This window comes from Salmo salar, chromosome ssa06 (genome assembly GCF_905237065.1).
Source record: "Salmo salar chromosome ssa06, Ssal_v3.1, whole genome shotgun sequence".
NCBI classification, from domain to species: Eukaryota; Metazoa; Chordata; class Actinopteri; order Salmoniformes; family Salmonidae; genus Salmo; species Salmo salar.
Genome location: NC_059447.1, coordinates 59,192,351 through 59,210,205, shown reverse-complemented (window position 1 = coordinate 59,210,205; position 17,855 = coordinate 59,192,351). Strand labels below are relative to the sequence as shown.

Below are 17,855 nucleotides of genomic sequence, written 5' to 3'. Positions count from 1 at the left end.
GACCTCTGGTGGTCTGGCTTTCTCAAATGGCCATTGTCTCCTCCTTCAAATTATTTAGTGAAAGTCTACCGTGCACATTTGTCACATTTTTCTACCTTTTAAAATGAAGTCTTAATAGGAATAAAATGTATCTACACAACCCGCTCCACATTTTGAAAGTGAAAGAAAAAGTATAGAACATTTTCACAATAACATAAAATGTAAAAAATAAATAAATAATATTATCATTAAATGCAGATGTCTTGTATTTTCAAGTATTGTGGTGGCAGCGTTATGTTATGGGCATGCATGTCACGGGCAGGGACTGGAGAGTTTGTCAGAATCAAAATAAATAAATGATCAACACCCAGGTATAAAGTTAGAGGAGACCCTGTCTCAGTCTTTTGGATACCTAACCCTGGGATAGAGTTTTTATTTTTCAGTGGGACAATTACACAAATGTTAATGCACAACACACACCAGAATGGCTTTCCAAGAGGTGTTGATGATTGTTTCTAAGGGGTCTAGTCCCAGTCCTGACTTAAATCTGTTTGGAATTCAGAGACAAGTTTTTGATTTTGCTGTTCACCAATTATTCGTAACCAAATTTACTGAGCTTGAGCAATTTTGGCAAAAACAATGGATATGTTGCCGCAAGAGTTGTGCAGAGCTATTCAAAAATCATTTACAGCTGTAATCACTGCCAAAGGTGCTTCCACCAAGTATTACCTCTGGGGTTTGAAGACATACGCAATCATTACGTTTTTATTTTTTATTAATTTAGAAAATGTTTTATACTTTTTCTTTTACTTTGAAAATGTGTAGCAGGTTGTGCAGATTTGTAGGAAAAAATATGATGTAATCCCTTTTATAGATTTAATTTTAAGGCGACAAAATATGAGAACTGCACAAAGGGTGTGTTGACTTTCACTAGGCACTGTATCTACTCTTACGTGCAGTACCTGCCTTTCAGAGTCTAGCAACTGTGTTTTGTGATGTCACCATGGGCTAGTAGGAAATGCCTACTCCCCAAATAATGACGTTGTTATTACACACAATGTCAAGATAGCCTTCGATTTTGTATACAGAAGCTGTGCCTCAAATTGCTCCTTTTGTATATTTTGTTTGTCTATCGCCTAATCTGCAGTATTTATCTTTATTCTTCTATGAGTTGTTTTGCACCTGTTAATCCTTGCCAGCTCAAGTCCTTCTGTAGTAGACTGAAATGGGCTCGAGGATGTTTTAGGTTTAGAAAAACCGAAATAGTGTGTGCTTTTTTTTTCCCTCCGACATATTTCCAACTCCTAGTTTTACAGCCCGCAGAAGAAAGCCAATCAAGCCACCGGGCATCCTTGGTAAACCCCTTTAGTTAAATGACAGAGTTGCAGGAGGTGGAGTCAACACTTAAAAACTTTACAGGCTCCAGTCCCCCATCACACTTTCACCATGAAAGCTGTGTAGACCGCACAGTGCCAACATGTTTATTTTTTATTTGGGTCCACCATTTTTTGGTGTGTCAGGATTCATTCCTCCCTATCTAAAAGCATACTCTGTCATTTAACGTAAATGAATGCCTTGACTAGAGGCACACGAATGGAAGTGTACTGGAAATACCTTGTGGAGTATGAAAGGAGGAGTACCAGGTCTTACAGATCGTTTTTTTGCGCACAAGGATAGAAGTGAAATACCTTCAAGATCCCTCTATTTTGTACTTGTCATCAGTTTTGCATTGTGACCCTTGGGGGCCTGTTACAAAATGCATAAACATTGGCCTTTTTACAATAAGCATTGGTCACATCATATACATTGCCTCGTAGGACACTGTTACTGATTTGCTGCCGAGGTGTGGTGGTCTCTCAGGCTCTTTTAGCTGCCGAAGCATCACCCAGGTGCGTGCTAGACTTTCGGTGGTGGATGTTCCAGGCTACCTACCTACAGAGGATGAGTAGCCGGGAACTTCAGAGAAAGCGGTGCCTGATGAAAAGTTCTATGCCTGTCTGACTGACGTTCTCCCGCCCTGGCTTTACCATCAACCCAACCTCCACTCAAGCCAGTTACTCCTTTACTGAACTGCATCATCATCTGGCAGTGGAAGACCATCTCCCATGAACTGCCAGCTCCCTGAATTTGTTTTTTGTATGAAAAGCACTATATCAAATAAATATATTTATTATTATTATTATTATTATTACAGCACACCTGAGCCACTGTATGATGTGGTGGCATTCTGAGTCAATGAAAGGCTCTGGAGAGAGCGCTGCGGTTGAAACTGTAGAAGAATATGCAGCTTCTCTCTCCAGACGGGACTAATTCACTTTCATTAGTTTTAATTACTATGATAATGACAGGAATTCTCACACAACATAGAAAATGGGGCCAACCGTTTACCCCGTTATCTTAGTATGGGATACAGGCGTACTGTAGATCAAAAGTGCACTCTGCTATAATTTGTTTCTGATTAATAAGCACAAGGCAGATGTCTTAAATCTAGGCTAATTGATAGCGGAATCTTTTTCTATCTGTTTGAAATGGTCTTTTGCATTCGTCATTTAATTTTTTTTTTATGTCTGGTGTGCAAAATACCTACTGCTTTTCGTAGTTTATTATTCTCATGGGTAAAGTTGGTAGACTGGTAGTTAGGACTACAAATAAAATGAAGGCATTTTAAATCTTATAATGGGCAGCTCAGAAAAATCCCAATGATTTATAGCATTTTGTGTTTAGATTTATGAAATGTATGATTTTGCCATCATAATATCCCTCATAGTTGTCATAAAAATCATCATACATTTTCCCTGTGCTTGTCTTTGCTGCCCAAGTTCAGTTTTAGAGTGCTGTGGAAGGCACAGTCTGGGTTAGACAGATACGTTTTCTCTCTGTTATGAATCTCTCTCCTCTGTTTGTTCCCGGTGATTTGAGAATGCCACGCTGCCTGAGAGAAAGGAGGAAATAATTGCAGGTTGATGATATGACTAAGCTAGTTAGAAGAATGGAAAGTGGGAGTCTAAAGATGGCATGCTGGGAAGTGGCTGGGATACAGATTTAACATTTTAATAAACCCAATATGCCACTAAGAGGCAGTTGCAGCTTTATGAATGGAAGGGTTGATGTTGGCCCTCCAGGCTTAGTGTGGGTGCAATTACAGAGACCCGAAAGACAAACGTCTCGAAATCACGGTCGGAAGCAGAACCAACCAACCTGAGGAGTCTGAGGTTGTTTCAGAATAGGAACCCGAAATGCATCCCTCCCAACTTTTTTGTTTGTTGTCTTTTCGAAGTTATAAGTATTTAATTAGAGAAATTACTGAAAAGCTGGTAATTGGAGAAAGAGGGGAATTTAGGCCAATGTTTTATTTTTCACGCTGAAGTCTGAGAATGTTTCAAATCAGATTTGGTTCCAATTTTAGGCTCTCCTTGAGGACCAGGTAATGGGAGGGGATTGTTAGAAGTCAATTATGTTCATCGAGGCAGGACGCAACACAGAAGCAGAGCCTTAATGACTAGTGCCTTTAAGTCTAACTATGCCTTCCACACCCTCCAGAGCCCTTTAAGTGGAACAAACGGCTCACATGGATGCTTGAGCCAATCCCATGGCTTTTGTCTGGTGTTGAGACACCGTCACTGTCGCTCAATCTTCTTCTAAATATCTTTGAACTCAGACAAAGTAAGATTGAACATGTTGTCCAAAGCGCAACATTCTTGAGTCTGACAGAATTTTGTAATTTGCAGAATATTTTCTACTATGGATCTAAAAGTATGCTGACCAAGAAGTCTGCCTCCCGGATTGAAATCTGCCGACTATATATCTTTGTTTGACTCTGAACTAAGCCAAAAGTTGTGTTGTATAAGGTGCATGTAGCTTAGGTTGATGTCTATTGCCAGCTTATCAGAGTTAGCTGTTTTTGTAGGATTATTATAGTCATTTTATAGTGAGATGTGACATTCCATTAAAATGAGTAACTGGGGAAAGCTGGTATCCTATTTGGTTGGCTTGAGTTCCTGAAGAGGCCAAGGCTGCCATGTGTGCACTGACTGCATGTCTAATTTACATTACGTTAAACCTTTGATTAATGGTCACAATAAAGGAGGGGGAGTCTGCTTATATGGTTATATGCCTATATGGTTATATTCACCAAAAGCATATAATCTTATAGTCCTTTGAAAGACTATGGGATGTTTCCCATGTTTTTTCCATTATCCCTCACTCTGCTTCCCATGCACTTCTGTGTTGTTAATCAGATAGCTCCTGTCTAGTTTGTCATGTCCAACCCAGCCCCAAAGTCCAGCCCTTGAGCCTGGGGGCTTAGAGGGCTCTGTCCTGGGCTTGGCCGGGCTGGCTTGACTGTCTGGAGGTGGTGTTGGAGATAGGTGTCAGACGCCAAAGCTACCAACATGACTAGCCATGGTACTTTTTTGTTTATGCTTCACTGGAAGGAGCTCTTGTGTTTTAGCAAATTACGAAGCTCCCAAAATAATCATGGTCGGATGAAAACAAAGAATAAGCCATGAATAAGCTATGGAAAATCCAAGCCATTACATGTTTGTAAACAGCCCATAGCTATATTTTAGGGCTATCTTAGTATGCTGCGTTTTCACTTTGGTCTTTAGACCAGGATATGGTTGAAAACCTGAACTGCAGAGTGCCAAACCACCACTGGTATTCAAATGTGAAAAACCCACACTGATGCAGTAGGTTCACTTTTTAAGTTGCCTACCAACCGTACATGGATATAATGCCAATCCTCTTGCCTACAGTATGTTTTACACAGTGCCATTACACTGTAATGTCTGCACACACAATTTGTTTACGGTGCTTCTGAAGCTGCGGCCGATCATCCTTGGTGGCCTGCAGCACTAAAACATCTGGATATCCCCTTTCTGGGTTTCTGTCATAGGTCAGGTCTGTTTTTGTTTTTCTTGGTTAGATCTTTATTTTAGGTGTGTGGGTTGGGAAGAATCCCTGAACACCACTCTCAGTACGGTGGGAAGATTGTTTGGTAGAGTTTAAGAGGTAAGCTAGCTACTTCTTTTTTTTTTCAACAGAAATTCAGTGCCAATGAATGAGGAACAACTTCTGAATAACACTTTCTCTTGAATACCATGGTACCGAGGGATAAGCTCACTTTCCTTTTGTTGGAATTTAAATCAAATTACTCTCATTAGGCTGGCTAAAAAAAGGATTCCATATCTGCTCACCCAATTATTCTTGATGGTACTAAATTGTTTGGATAACAGTTTTTCTCTTATATTTTTAGTACTCGTGTTAGAAAAATGTAAATGTCTAGATCTTTGTAGTTCACCACCATATGTGTTCCCTCATTTTATACAATTGTTGTTGGCCATGTACACTGAGTATACAAAACATTAAGAACACCTTCCTAATGTTGCCCTCAGAACGGCCTCAATTCATCGGGGCATGGACTCTACTAGAAGTCGAAAGCGTTCCACAGAGATTCTGGCCCATGTTGACTCCAATGCTCTTCAAGTTGACTGGATGTCCTTTGGGTGGTGGACCATTCTTGATACACACAGGAAACTGTTGAGCATGAAACACCCAGCAGCGATGCAGTTCTTGACACACTCAAACTGGTGCGCCTGGCACCTGTTAACATACCCCAGTCAAAGGCACTTAAATCGTTTGCCTAGCCCATTCACCCTCTGAATGGCACACACATTGTCCATGTCGCAATTGTCTCAAGGCTTAAAAATCCCTCTTTAACCTGTCTCCTACACTGATTGGAGTGGATTGTACAAGTGACATCAATAAGGGATCATAGCGTTCACCTGTATTCACCTGGTCACTCTATGTCATGGAAAGAGAAGGTGTTCATAATGTTTTGTACCCTCAGTGCATAGGCCTAGGTGTTGTATGCATGTAACTATCATTAACTTAGCTCTTTCGAAATCCATACATTAAAGCCTGTTGAAACGTGTTGTTGTTTAGGTGTGTTTTGAGAAAAGAAAGAGTGGGAGGAGAATTACACATACTTTCTGGCATGGAGCAGAAAGTTCAGAACTTTTAAAGATAGTGTTGGGTTCTCCTCTCATCCCAAAATGGGTGCTTCACGTGTCCAATTAGGCTTTGTGTGGAATCAAGCTTTTTCCCATTTTCTCCACGTATTTGGCCTCCTGCAGTCGCAGGAGACGAATGAAATAGGGCTGTACAACACTGAACTTCGATTTCAAAGCACTTTCCTACCAGGAAAGAAATCATAGCATATAACCTATTTGAAAGGCATTTTGTCTCTGTGCTAATTTGGTTTCATATGCAGACCTGCCAACCTGCGCGCATTTTGCGTACCATGCACACAATTTGAGGTCAAAGTACGCTGGTACGAAAAACTACCCGAAAATATGCAACAACAGGCTTCTAGTTGGCACATTGTGGTTTTTGACTGAACCGTCTGGAGTTTAAGCTGAGCCAATCAGACTACTGAGCCAATCAGCTCTCCGCTCCGGCCTGCCCTCCATAGTCCGAGTACTATTTTCCTCCCTCAAGCTGGATGGCATCTCTCCACTTTGTCGGTTGATACCACTGATGTGTGAGGAAAAAGTTTAGGGAAAATGGAGAACGAGCTGTTTGCCAAATACATTTTCCAAAACTGTATTTGTTAGTCAAGCACATTACCACTACTATTTTGTAGTTAACTCCTTAGCTAAGGCATCATTATGACGAAGGTAGTAAGCTACAGCGTTTAGTCAACTAAGCGAGAACACTTTCTTGCCCAGACATGCTTTGACAGCAAAGAAACGTGCGGTTGTTCAGTGCGCGTCGCTGCGTGGATAGAAACAGACATGGCAGAGAGCTGTTAAACTAATACCGTCCTTCACAGAAAGTGATGTTAGTTAAAGATTAGTAGGACTATGTCAATTAATCAGTTATTGATCTATCCTCTTGATATAGCTGTATGTCAACAGTAAGCTAAGGATTTGATAATAGTCATTTCACCAATGACAACAAGGTGTGTTAAATGAAAGGTCTCCCTACTAGGCTACCAAACTGGATGGATTAGGTCAGGGATGGAGATCTGAAACCAGCTCATTATAGGCCTACTTTAGTTGTTTTATATTTCAAATAGCCTACAGTAAGCTAGAGTACAGTACTACAGTTGAAGTCGGAAGTTTACATACACCTTAGCCAAATACATTTAAACTCAGTTTTTCACAATTCCTGACATTTAATCCTACTAAAAATTCCCTGTCTTAGGTCAGTTAGGATCACCACTTTATTTTAAGAATGTGAAATGTCAGATTAAAAGTCCTAGAGAATGATTTATTTCAGCTTTTATTTCTTTCATCACATTCCCAGCGGGTCAGAAGTTTACATACACTCAATTAGTATTTGGTAGCATTGCCTTTAAATGGGTTAACTTGGGTCAAATGTTTCGGGTAGCCTTCCACAAGCTTCCCACAATAAGTCGGGTGAATTTTGGCCCATTCCTCCTGGCAGAGCTGGTGTAATTGAGTCAGGTTCGTAGGCACCCTTGCTCGTACATGCTTTTTCAGTTCTGCCCACAAATGTTCTATAGGATTGAGGTCAGGGCTTTGTGATGGCCACTCCAAGACCTTGACTTTGTTGTCCTTAAGCCATTTTGCCACAACTTTGGAAGTATGCTTGGGGTCATTGTCCATTTGAAAGACCCATTTGCGACCAAGCTTTAACTTTCTGACTGATGTCTTGAATTTTCCATCCTCATGATGTCATCTATTTTGTGAAGTGCACCAGTCCCTCCTGCAGCAAAGCACCCCCTCAACATGATGCTGCCACCCCCGTGCTTCACGGTTGGGATGGTGTTCTTCGGCTTGCAAGCCTCCCCCTTTTTCCTCCAAACACAACAATGGTCATTTTGGTCAAACAGTTCTATTTTTGTTTCATCAGACCAGAGGACACTAATCCAAAAAGTACAATCTTTGTCCCCATGTGCAGTTGCAAACCGTAGTCTGGCTTTTTTATGGCAGTTTTGGAGCAATGGCTTCTTCCTTGCTGAGCAGCCTTTCAGGTTTTGTCGATATAGGACTCATTTTACTGTGGATATAGATACTTTTGTACCTGTTTCCTCCAGCATCTTCACAAGGTCCTTTGCTGTTGTTCTGGAATTTATTTGCACTTTTTCGCACCAAAGTACGTTCATCTCTAGGAGACAGAACGTTTCTCCTTCCTGAGCAGTATGACAGCTGCATGGTCCCATGGTGTTTGTACTTGCGTACTATTGTTTGTACAGCTTAACGTGGTACCTTCAGGCATTTGGAAATTACTCCCAAGGATGAATCAGACTTGTGGAGGTCTACAATTTTTTTGGGGCTGATTTCTTTTGATTTTCCCATGATGCCAAGCAAAGAGGCACTGAGTTTGAAGGTAGGCCTTGAAATACATCCACAGGTACACCTCCAATTGGCTCAAATGATATCAATTAGCCTATCAGAAGCTTCTAAAGCCATGACATAATTATCTGGATTTTTCCAAGCTGTTTAAAGGCACAGTCAACTTAGTGTATGTAAACTTCTGACCCACTGGAATTGTGATACAGTGAATTATAAGTGAAATAATCTGTCTAAACAATTGTTGGAAAAATTACTTGTGTCATGCACAAAGTAGATGTCCTAAACGACTTACCAAAACTATAGTTTGTTAACAAGAAATTTGTGGAGTGGTTGAAAAACTAATTTTAATGACTCCCAACATAAGTGTATGTAAACTTCCGACTTCAACTGTACGTTGCATCAAGTAATGGAATTATCCTGAATTTTCACCCCAAACAAAATGAAGAAGAACACAGATTACTTTTTCACTAGACTATTCACATACAGAAAAATGTGAAACTGTCATTGAGACCACCTCAATTTAATTTAGGATCAAAAACAAGATTTCTGTGTTGGCAACCATTTTTTATATAATTTATGACTCTAGGTTTCAGGAAATGGCAGTTACAGGTAAATTATCCAACTTCCTTAAGCCAACATCAGCACCACCTTATCGGAAAATAAGGCGAGAGCCCTGATTTGTACATTTAAATGTATTTCTAGTCAGCTACTAAAGAGTAGCCAATTACCAAGTACCCATGAATCTATAGCCTACCATTGTTGCTGAGGCAGTCTTCTGCCCACATCATTATTAGGCTAAATAAGATGCATTTGCCTGTGATTTGAACAGTGTGGGTGTTGCACGCACGCCTTTGTGGGGTCCGCGGGGCAGTTCCCCAAATGGCATCAAGCACCAGACACTGTTTGTGATGTGGCAGTCTGACAAAAGCAATGACGTGGAGTCCCAGATTGTTTAGATAAGCTACAGTAAGTGGTAGTGTTTGGAAACTTTCACTCAGCTGAGGTGAAGGTCGTGAAGTCAACTTCCCCCACTTGAAAAGGCTCAAGTTATTCCTCCACAAATCATAAACCAATCGTTGGTGAGGCGAAGGGAGCATGTGAGATATGAGCCAGGTTTAACTGCATTGGGCTCTATAACTGCACTTTAATGATCACTGGTGAGGGCTTGTTAAGCATGTCCCCGACTTAATCACTATGAAGACATGAAAGTCAGGTTCGCTCAGTGGAAGTATTTTTGACTTAGCAAAGGAAAGCAAAGTGATGAATAGAACCCTCAATTTTCTTGGTGTTTTCAGCAATTAAGTCAGAATTAATCAAATATAGCCTACCATAATCAGCAAAAATGGTTGTACTACGACTGCTTATTTTGAAGTATTTTGGTGCAAGGAAAAAGTGACTTTTTTGCTGATTTTGCTGACTTTTTTGCTGATTTGCTGATTTGGTAAATACCAGTGAGCTTACGTTTGCTTTTCAAGATACTGCTGATGACAATGAAGTATCACACTAAATGAGAGAATGAAAATGATCACCGAACAACTGTACATATCATCAAGGAAACGTGTATTAGCCTAGTCCACATGTTGTTAAAAGTGGATTAAAGCTGGAAAGATGTGTGTTACTGGCAAAAAATAAACATAACCACTGGAACAACTATACTTATCTTTTACTGCACATTGGGGACACCAGCACATGCAGTCTACTCCACCATTTTGCCTGAGTTTTACTGAGTGACTGGGAGGAGCACACATGAGAATATACGTTTTTAATTGTGCCAGTAAACTGGGGTATGGCAACACTGAAATGTGCTTGGTTTCCCTGGCAATCCTGCAGATCTCAATAATAACTAGTTTGTTAGCTAATGCTTGTCAAGGGTAGCATTTAAAGGCAGAAAATATCAAACTAACCACGTCCTTGACCACTCATTGCCCTCCATGTGTTCCATATATAGATTTGCCAAACTTGTTTTTCTACCCTTAGTTTGACCATTCTTTGTTATTCCTATTTCTTGGGTCAGTTTCCGCAGGCGCAGATTAAGCCTACAGCAGGACTGCAAAGCATTCTCAATTGAGATTAACCATATCGTTTTAGTCCTGGTTTAGGCTTAATGTTACGGCTGTCGTAGAGAGGGGACCAAAGCGCAGCGTGGTAAGTGTTCATACTTTATTATAGATAACACTTAAACAAAAGAAACAAAACAAAAGCCAACAGTTCTGTCAGGTCACTGAATAACAAAACAGAAAGTAACCACCCACAAAACACAGGTGGGAAAAGGCTGCCTAAGTATGGTTCCCAATCAGAGACAACGATAGACAGCTGCCTCTGATTGGAAACCATACCTGGCCAAAACATAGAAATATAAATACATAGAATGCCCACCCCATATCACACCCTGACCTAACTAAACAGAGAAAAACGGCTCTCTCAGATCAGGGCGTGACAGTACCTCCCCAAAGGTGCTGACTCCCGGCTGCGGGTGGGCATCTATACTTGGCGGTGGCTCTGGTTCGGGGCGTAGCCCCCACACCGCCCGCTGATCCCCCCGCTTCTGTGTCGCCGGAGGAACCAGACCGTGGATCATCGCCGGAGGCTCTGAACTGCCGACCGCCGCTGAAGACTCTGAACTGCCGACCGCCGCTGAAGACTCTGGGCTGCAGGCCGTCGCTGGAGGCTCCGGGCTGCAGGCCGTCGCTGGAGGCTCCGGGCTGCGGACCGTCGCTGGAGGCTCCGGACCGGGGAGCGTCGCTGGAGGCTCTGTGCCGGGGATCATCGCTACAGGTTCCGTGCCATGGATCATCGCTACAGGTTCCGCGCCATGGATCATCACTGGAGGCTCCGCGCCATGGATCATCACTGGAGGCTCCGGGCCATGGATTATCACTGGAGGCTTTGTGCCATGGATCATCTCTATAGGCTCCGGGCCATGGATCATCCCTACAGGCTTCTTACAATGAATTATCCCTACAGGCTCCGGGCCATGGATCATCACTGGAGGCTTCGTGCCATGGATCATCCCTACAGGCTCCAGGCCATGGATCATCACTGGAGGCTTCGTGCCATGGATCATCACTGGAGGTTCGTGCCATGGATCATCACTGGAGGCTCCGGACCATGGATTATCACTGGAGGCTTCGTGCCATGGATCATCACTACAGGCTCCGGGCCATGGATCATCACTGGAGGCTTCGTGCCATGGATCATCACTGGAGGCTTCGGACCATAGATCATCACTGGAGGCTTCCTACTTGGAGCTGGAACCAGTCTCACCGGACTGGGGAGACGCACAGGAGACTGGGTGCGCAGAGCAGGCACAGGGTATACTGGGCCATGGAGGCGCACTGGAGGTCTGGAGCTTAGGGCTGGCACACCCCGTCCTGGCTGGATGTTTACTTTAGCCCAGCAAGGGCGGAGCGCTGGCACAGGACGAACTGGTTTGTGCGGGGGGGGTACCGTGCGTAGTGCTGGCGCAGGATAACCTGGGCCGAAGAGACGCACTGGAGACCAGGAACGCTGAGCCGGCACAATTATTCCTGGCTCACTGCAAACTCTAGCACGGTTACTGTGGGACGCTTGCACGGAGCGCACCGGGCTGTAGCTGCGCACTGGCGACACCGTGCACATCCCTGCATAACACAGTGCTTGCTCGGTCACTCGCTCCCCACCGTAAGCACGGGGAGTTGGCTCAGGTCTCAACCCCGTCTTCGCCAATCTCCCCGTGTGCCCCCCCCCAAAAAAAAGCTGCCTCTCGGGCTTCCGTCGTTGGGCTAGCTCCTCGTAATGTCGCCGTTCCGCTTTCACTGCCTCTATTTCCTCCTTCGGACGGCGATACTCCCCGTCCTGCCTCCAGGGTCCCTTCCCGTCTAGGATTTCCTCCCAGGTCCATTATTCCTGACCACGCTGCTTGGTCCTTTGGTGGTGGGTAGTTCTGTTATGGCTGTCGTAGAGAGGGGACCAAAGCGCAGCGTGGTAAGTGTTCATACTTTATTATAGATAACGAAACACTTAAACAAAACAAAAGTCAACAGTTCTGTCAGGTCACTGAATAACAAAACAGAAAATAACTACCCACAAAACACAGGTGGGAAAAGGCTGCCTAAGTATGGTTCCCAATCAGAGACAACGATAGACAGCTGCCTCTGATTGGAAACCATACCTGGCCAAAACATAGAAATATAAATACATAGAATGCCCACCCCATATCACACCCTGACCTAACTAAACAGAGAAAAATGGCTCTCTCAGATCAGGACGTGACACTTAATCTGTGTCTGGGAAACCGCCCCTATACTCTGTTCCTTTACAAAAAAATGTATAGCACCCTTCAAATGTAAAACACCAGAGCAGAACTGCTCCAAAGTATTTCTGAGCTGTGAGCCATCTAAAGCCTTTTAGATGTTGTTTTAATATACTTATTCAACCAAACTAATGTTATAAATCACAAGAACAGTCTTTAGCCATGGTCCGTAGGTGCAATCTGTCAAGATTCAAACTGCTCTGGCCAACGGGGTAGAACAAAATCAAGTTTATGGCTTGGCATATACAAAAGCTGAAGAACTTACCCACATCCAGGTACTTTTTTGCAGATGCTGGAGTTATAGGTGAATTGCTGAAAAATAAAAAGGGGAAACAGCGCACGCTGCTGTTCATGTTCCCAGGTGATTTTGTTACAACGTTTCGACCCTTGGGTCTTCACGGATGACTGGTGAAGACCTAAGGGTCGAAACGTTCTAACAATAAAATCACCTGGGAACATGAACAGCAGTGTGCAGTGTTTTCCTTTTTATTTTTCATAGACATGGCATATGCCTTCAAATTCTATCTAATTAAAGTTTCCCTCACTACAGTACACCGCAGCCGTGATGAGTGAGCCACGCCGTTTACCAACCTTTACCTCCTGAAATGGTATTTATTTTCTGAGTAACTACCTGGTCTAACATAAGGGCCCCAACTGAGTGGAAGGACACTTGCTGCCAAAGGGTATATTTTTCTCACCTCAGCTTATCTAAAGCCATCTGTGTGGCATTAAGTCATCACGGTCTACTTGGGTTCCTCAAGTGGATTTACTTGGTGGTCATCCATATTTCATCCATCTGTATCCATTCAGACTCTGGGCTAAAAGTAGTAATTGATCTGGTCGGGACTGCTCTTGTTCAGGACGGTCACCAGACTTTGGTGTACTGTCAAATTGAACTTTGGTGTACTTGTGAAATTTGAATGAGCAAAATCATTTTTCTTCTGTGACCTTTTGGTTGTAATCTTTTAAGCACGCAGGTACAATGGTTTAATCTCGCAGCCTACTTGTCATGAATTGAGCGTGTACATGCAGCCCGTGTTGACAGAGCAACATTATCCATGTTTTTACAGCTTTGTAAAGCTACATGTTAAACTTGGTACCATGAAGTCATCCATGTCGTCACACGCTGTATGTTCCAAACGATACGACAGTGGAAAACTGGGCAGAAAGGCCATTTGGCTGTCTATGTTTACGTTTACAGTGCACCCATAACGACTGTGAAATGAGTTGGCTTATTTGCAGAAACATGAAAGCAGTGAATCATTGAGGCATTGTACTATAGTAGAAGATCCCAGGCTCTCTGGTCTTTATTTCTAGCAGTCATTGTGGCCAGACTGCTACAGTACTCTCTGATTGCTCCGTGTTGTAGCCACTATCCATAACTCTTGGTTTATTTCAGTGGCATGGCCGTAGTTATCACAATTTTCTGCTTTTATGTTTTTAAGGTTGTCTTTGAAATGAGGTAGAAGCTTTTTTCAGGGTTGTGTCCGTATACAGGAAGGGCACAATTTACATCTGCTTGTCTCTGAGGAGTGTGTATCTCTAGTTGTGTCAACAGCATTTTCCATTTTCATTAGGGAGACACAGCTTCTTATTTGACCAATTAACATAAACACTCCATATTGTTAAAACTTTCAGGTTTTGGTTCTTGAATATTTTAATATATTGTATGGTTTAGTTCATATTTCTGTTTGATAATGGTAGGGTGCAAGTATGGTGACCAGTGTTGCGTAATAAATGTACGTCTGTTTTCATACGACTTCTGGTAAGGCATCATGCTTCAAAGGGTGGGAATGTACACTGTTATGTCTGACACTTCAAATGATGTCCCCGTTTTGTTTGTTCTTTGATCTGTGTTAGATTAGTGAGATTAGACAAGCTTCTGTTTTGCATGCAACAATAACAGCAGAAGTACAGGTGTAGGATCTTAATTTGACCCATATTGTCACATTTGAACGTTTAGTCCGTAATGTTGCTTGATCAGTGGTTAGGCTTAGTATTTTATTAGGAGCCCCATTAGCTGTTGCCAAGGCAGCAGCTACTTTCCCTGGGCTGGCCAAAAGTAAGCTACATGAAAAGTGCAATACTGTTAATGTAACTGTGTGTGAGTGTTGGTTTTCAGTGAATTTATGTAAATCACGAAGCTCATCTGCATGTGCAGAAAATCTCTCGGCAACAAAAGATGGATGAAATTAAGATCCTACATCTGTACATACCGTGCAAAACCAAATAGACCAGAAAGTCATTGTAGACTTAGGCAACCATACTTCTAAAATCTAGGCAGATTTGTTTCTTGAGGGTGGGAGGGTGGCAAGTTTATTTGATCAGAAACATTAGTTCAGCATGTTTTTATATTCATCAAGAGTCAATGTTTCACTGACATGCAACCATTATGTGGCCTCTTTAGGGGTGTGAAAAGACAGTTGTCATTCAGCACTATTTTCAGTATGCATGTTAGCAATTTGGGTTTAAATGTGTTGCACTGTACGGTAGCACCTTGATGTTGCCATAAATCATACTGTATGATGAATCCCATGAATAGGGCTTGCACAATTAATGTATAACCGTGTAACCGACGGTTATGGATAAAGACCGTCACGAACAGCTCAATGAATGACCACAATGCAGCAGCAGCACACATAGAAATAAAATGAATAGAACAGGCTTGGAACTTCTAACCCTGGCAGTTTGACTGGTAAACTTATGGGTACACTCGCAATGACTGCCTGGTATTGTTATGCAATAATTTCCATGGTAATGTACAATGTTAATTCAAATCATCCAATAGATGCGGCAAAGGGATCGATGGAACACAGACCTTTCCATTGACCAGATTGCTCCACATTCAGCAAATCTGATCTACCAAAGTGGATATTCGTCAAATCTGTCACGGTTGATGTATTGTAACAGGTCACCAATGTGGTTACTTAAGTCCGATGAGGATATATTTGGCTGTTTTCACTGCATAACGTTTAGAAGTTGTCCCTTTTCAGGTTTAGAAGAAGTGACTTCTAAATGCAAACTCCCATTCATATAAGCTGGCAGCATAGCTAGCATACAGAAATCGGTGGTGGTAGTCTGTCTTTAATGCAGTTGATTGGTGACGATGACATGAGCATGTGTTGACATCCATACAAGCATTATACTCCAATTTTTACCTCAACAGTGTGAAATACACATATAAACAATAGCCTAAATGTAGCCTACTTTTGCTGGGGGGGGGGGCAATAAAGAGATTGGGGATCTTTCCCCCATGGCCTTTTCCGCCACACGTTTCCACGGCAATTCCATTGTTTTATTCGAGTTCGATTGACCTCTTTACCGCATCTATGCACTGTATTTTTTTGTAATGTCAGTTGAATCAACAGATCACAGCAAATATTTGAGCATATATTTTACTTCCTGCTTTGCTCCTATAGGTACACTTGCAATGGCTGCCAGTCCACCCGTTATGCCACCATTGACTTGAATGGAGACACCCATTCTCTTTCTATGGCAGCACATGAAGTCAGGAACGGAGGAGAGGAGAAAATGTGCAGTTTTTTTTTTTTGCTACAGTGATTACTTACATTTACATTTTAGTCATTTAGCAGACGCTCTTATCCAGAGCGACTTACAGTAGTGAATGCATAAATTTCATTTCATGCATTTTGTTTTTTGTACTAGCCCCCCGTGGGAATCGAACCCACAACCCTGGCGTTGCACACACCATGCTGGCGTTGCAAACACCATGCTCTACCAACTGAGCCACAGGGAGCCTACTTGCCAATTACCGTCATCCTAAATTCAATGAACGTCATAGCCCTACCCATGAATCCCACTTACGGTGTCTCTACCACTACCTATAAATAACTGTCTCTTTTGGGGCTAGGGACATGCCCAGTGGCAGATCTGAAAGCATTGTTTATGGAGATTGTACCTTTAGACAGGGGGGGATCATTCATCTCCATAAGTGCCATAAGCCTCTGTCATTAAAACAGTACCTGGCTGGACTTGCTGCATGTTGGGACTTTTCACTTTCTGTTTCAGTCCTTTTTGCCTCCTTTTTTCCCCTTCCTGACTCAGCAGTTTTGTGACCAGTGGCTTCCACCTGGGAGGAGCATCATACCGTTTGTATTTCTGTATTTTGAAAGTTATATATCTTGAGAACGTGATTGCTAACATGTAAAACATTTTAGGACTATATCCGGGGCCTAAAATGAACACCCGCCAATATCCACATGTGGGTAGATTTAGATCTAATTTACTTGAAAGGAAAGTCTACTGAACTGAGACTTGTCCTTTTGTTTCTTGGCTTTTAAAAATGTTTATTTTTTCACAAGCTAGGTTGTTTTTCAATGTTTGAGTTTCAACTTTTAGGGAAGAGAAGACAGCGCGGCTACTAGTCAGACTCAATCTCACAGGCACAAACATGACTTGAGTTGCCTTACCATGGTAACCTCTCACTCTTCACAGGGCAGGTGAACATTTTTGTCTCATCTGTGATATTTTGCCAATTTTGTTATTAAACAATATATACCACATTACTTCTTACTAGTAATTTTAAAAAAAATTGTTGAAACATTACCAAGCATGTTCAGACATTTTTTGTGTTTTGTTAGTGTAATTTTAGCCAAAAAAAATAGTATATTTTGGCTGGTAAAAATACTGAGTGGCTGGTAGCATTTTAGATATACCTGCCACATTAACAGGTAGACCAAAAAGTAAATTTTAGGTTCTGACTATATCAACAATGGACTAATAATATATGTATTTATTTCTATCGTTTTTGTGTGGAATTTTCCTTTAAAATACCACTTGTCAACTGAAAAATGATGCCCACAACTTACCCATGATGTTCCACCGATTTAAGTCAATACGTCATCGTTTTAGTCAAAGTATGATATATTTGGGCTTGACGTGGGAAATCCGAAGCGGGACATTTGTGGAAATTTCCTTTATGAGATGACGTACAAATACTTTCAAACAATTTTTTGATTTCAGAGCTGGTGTTTTATTTGAATGTTGACACCCGCCAGCATGGCGTTGTTTATTAATTAGAAACAGCTGCAAAGTTCTTCCTCTTCGTGACTTAGCTGTGCCAAACAGTCTGGTGTCCACTTGGCCGACCTGAGCCACGGAGCTAATTTAAAATAGGGGAAGCAAACTTATGTTGGATAATTAGTACATTTTCATAGATTTTTAGCTAGCCAGTATAAAAAAATGGAATATATCCATTTTTATAAATGGTATAATAGCGTGATATGACTGCATTTTGCAACCCC

General features: G+C 42.1%; 1 protein-coding gene across 2 annotated transcripts in view; it reads left to right on the top strand.

Moving 5' to 3' along the window:
* Positions 1 to 17,855, top strand: part of LOC106607728 (5'-nucleotidase domain-containing protein 1-like) — a 55,619-nt gene that overhangs the window by 9,572 nt on the left and 28,192 nt on the right. The gene's annotated exons all lie outside the window — the stretch shown is intronic.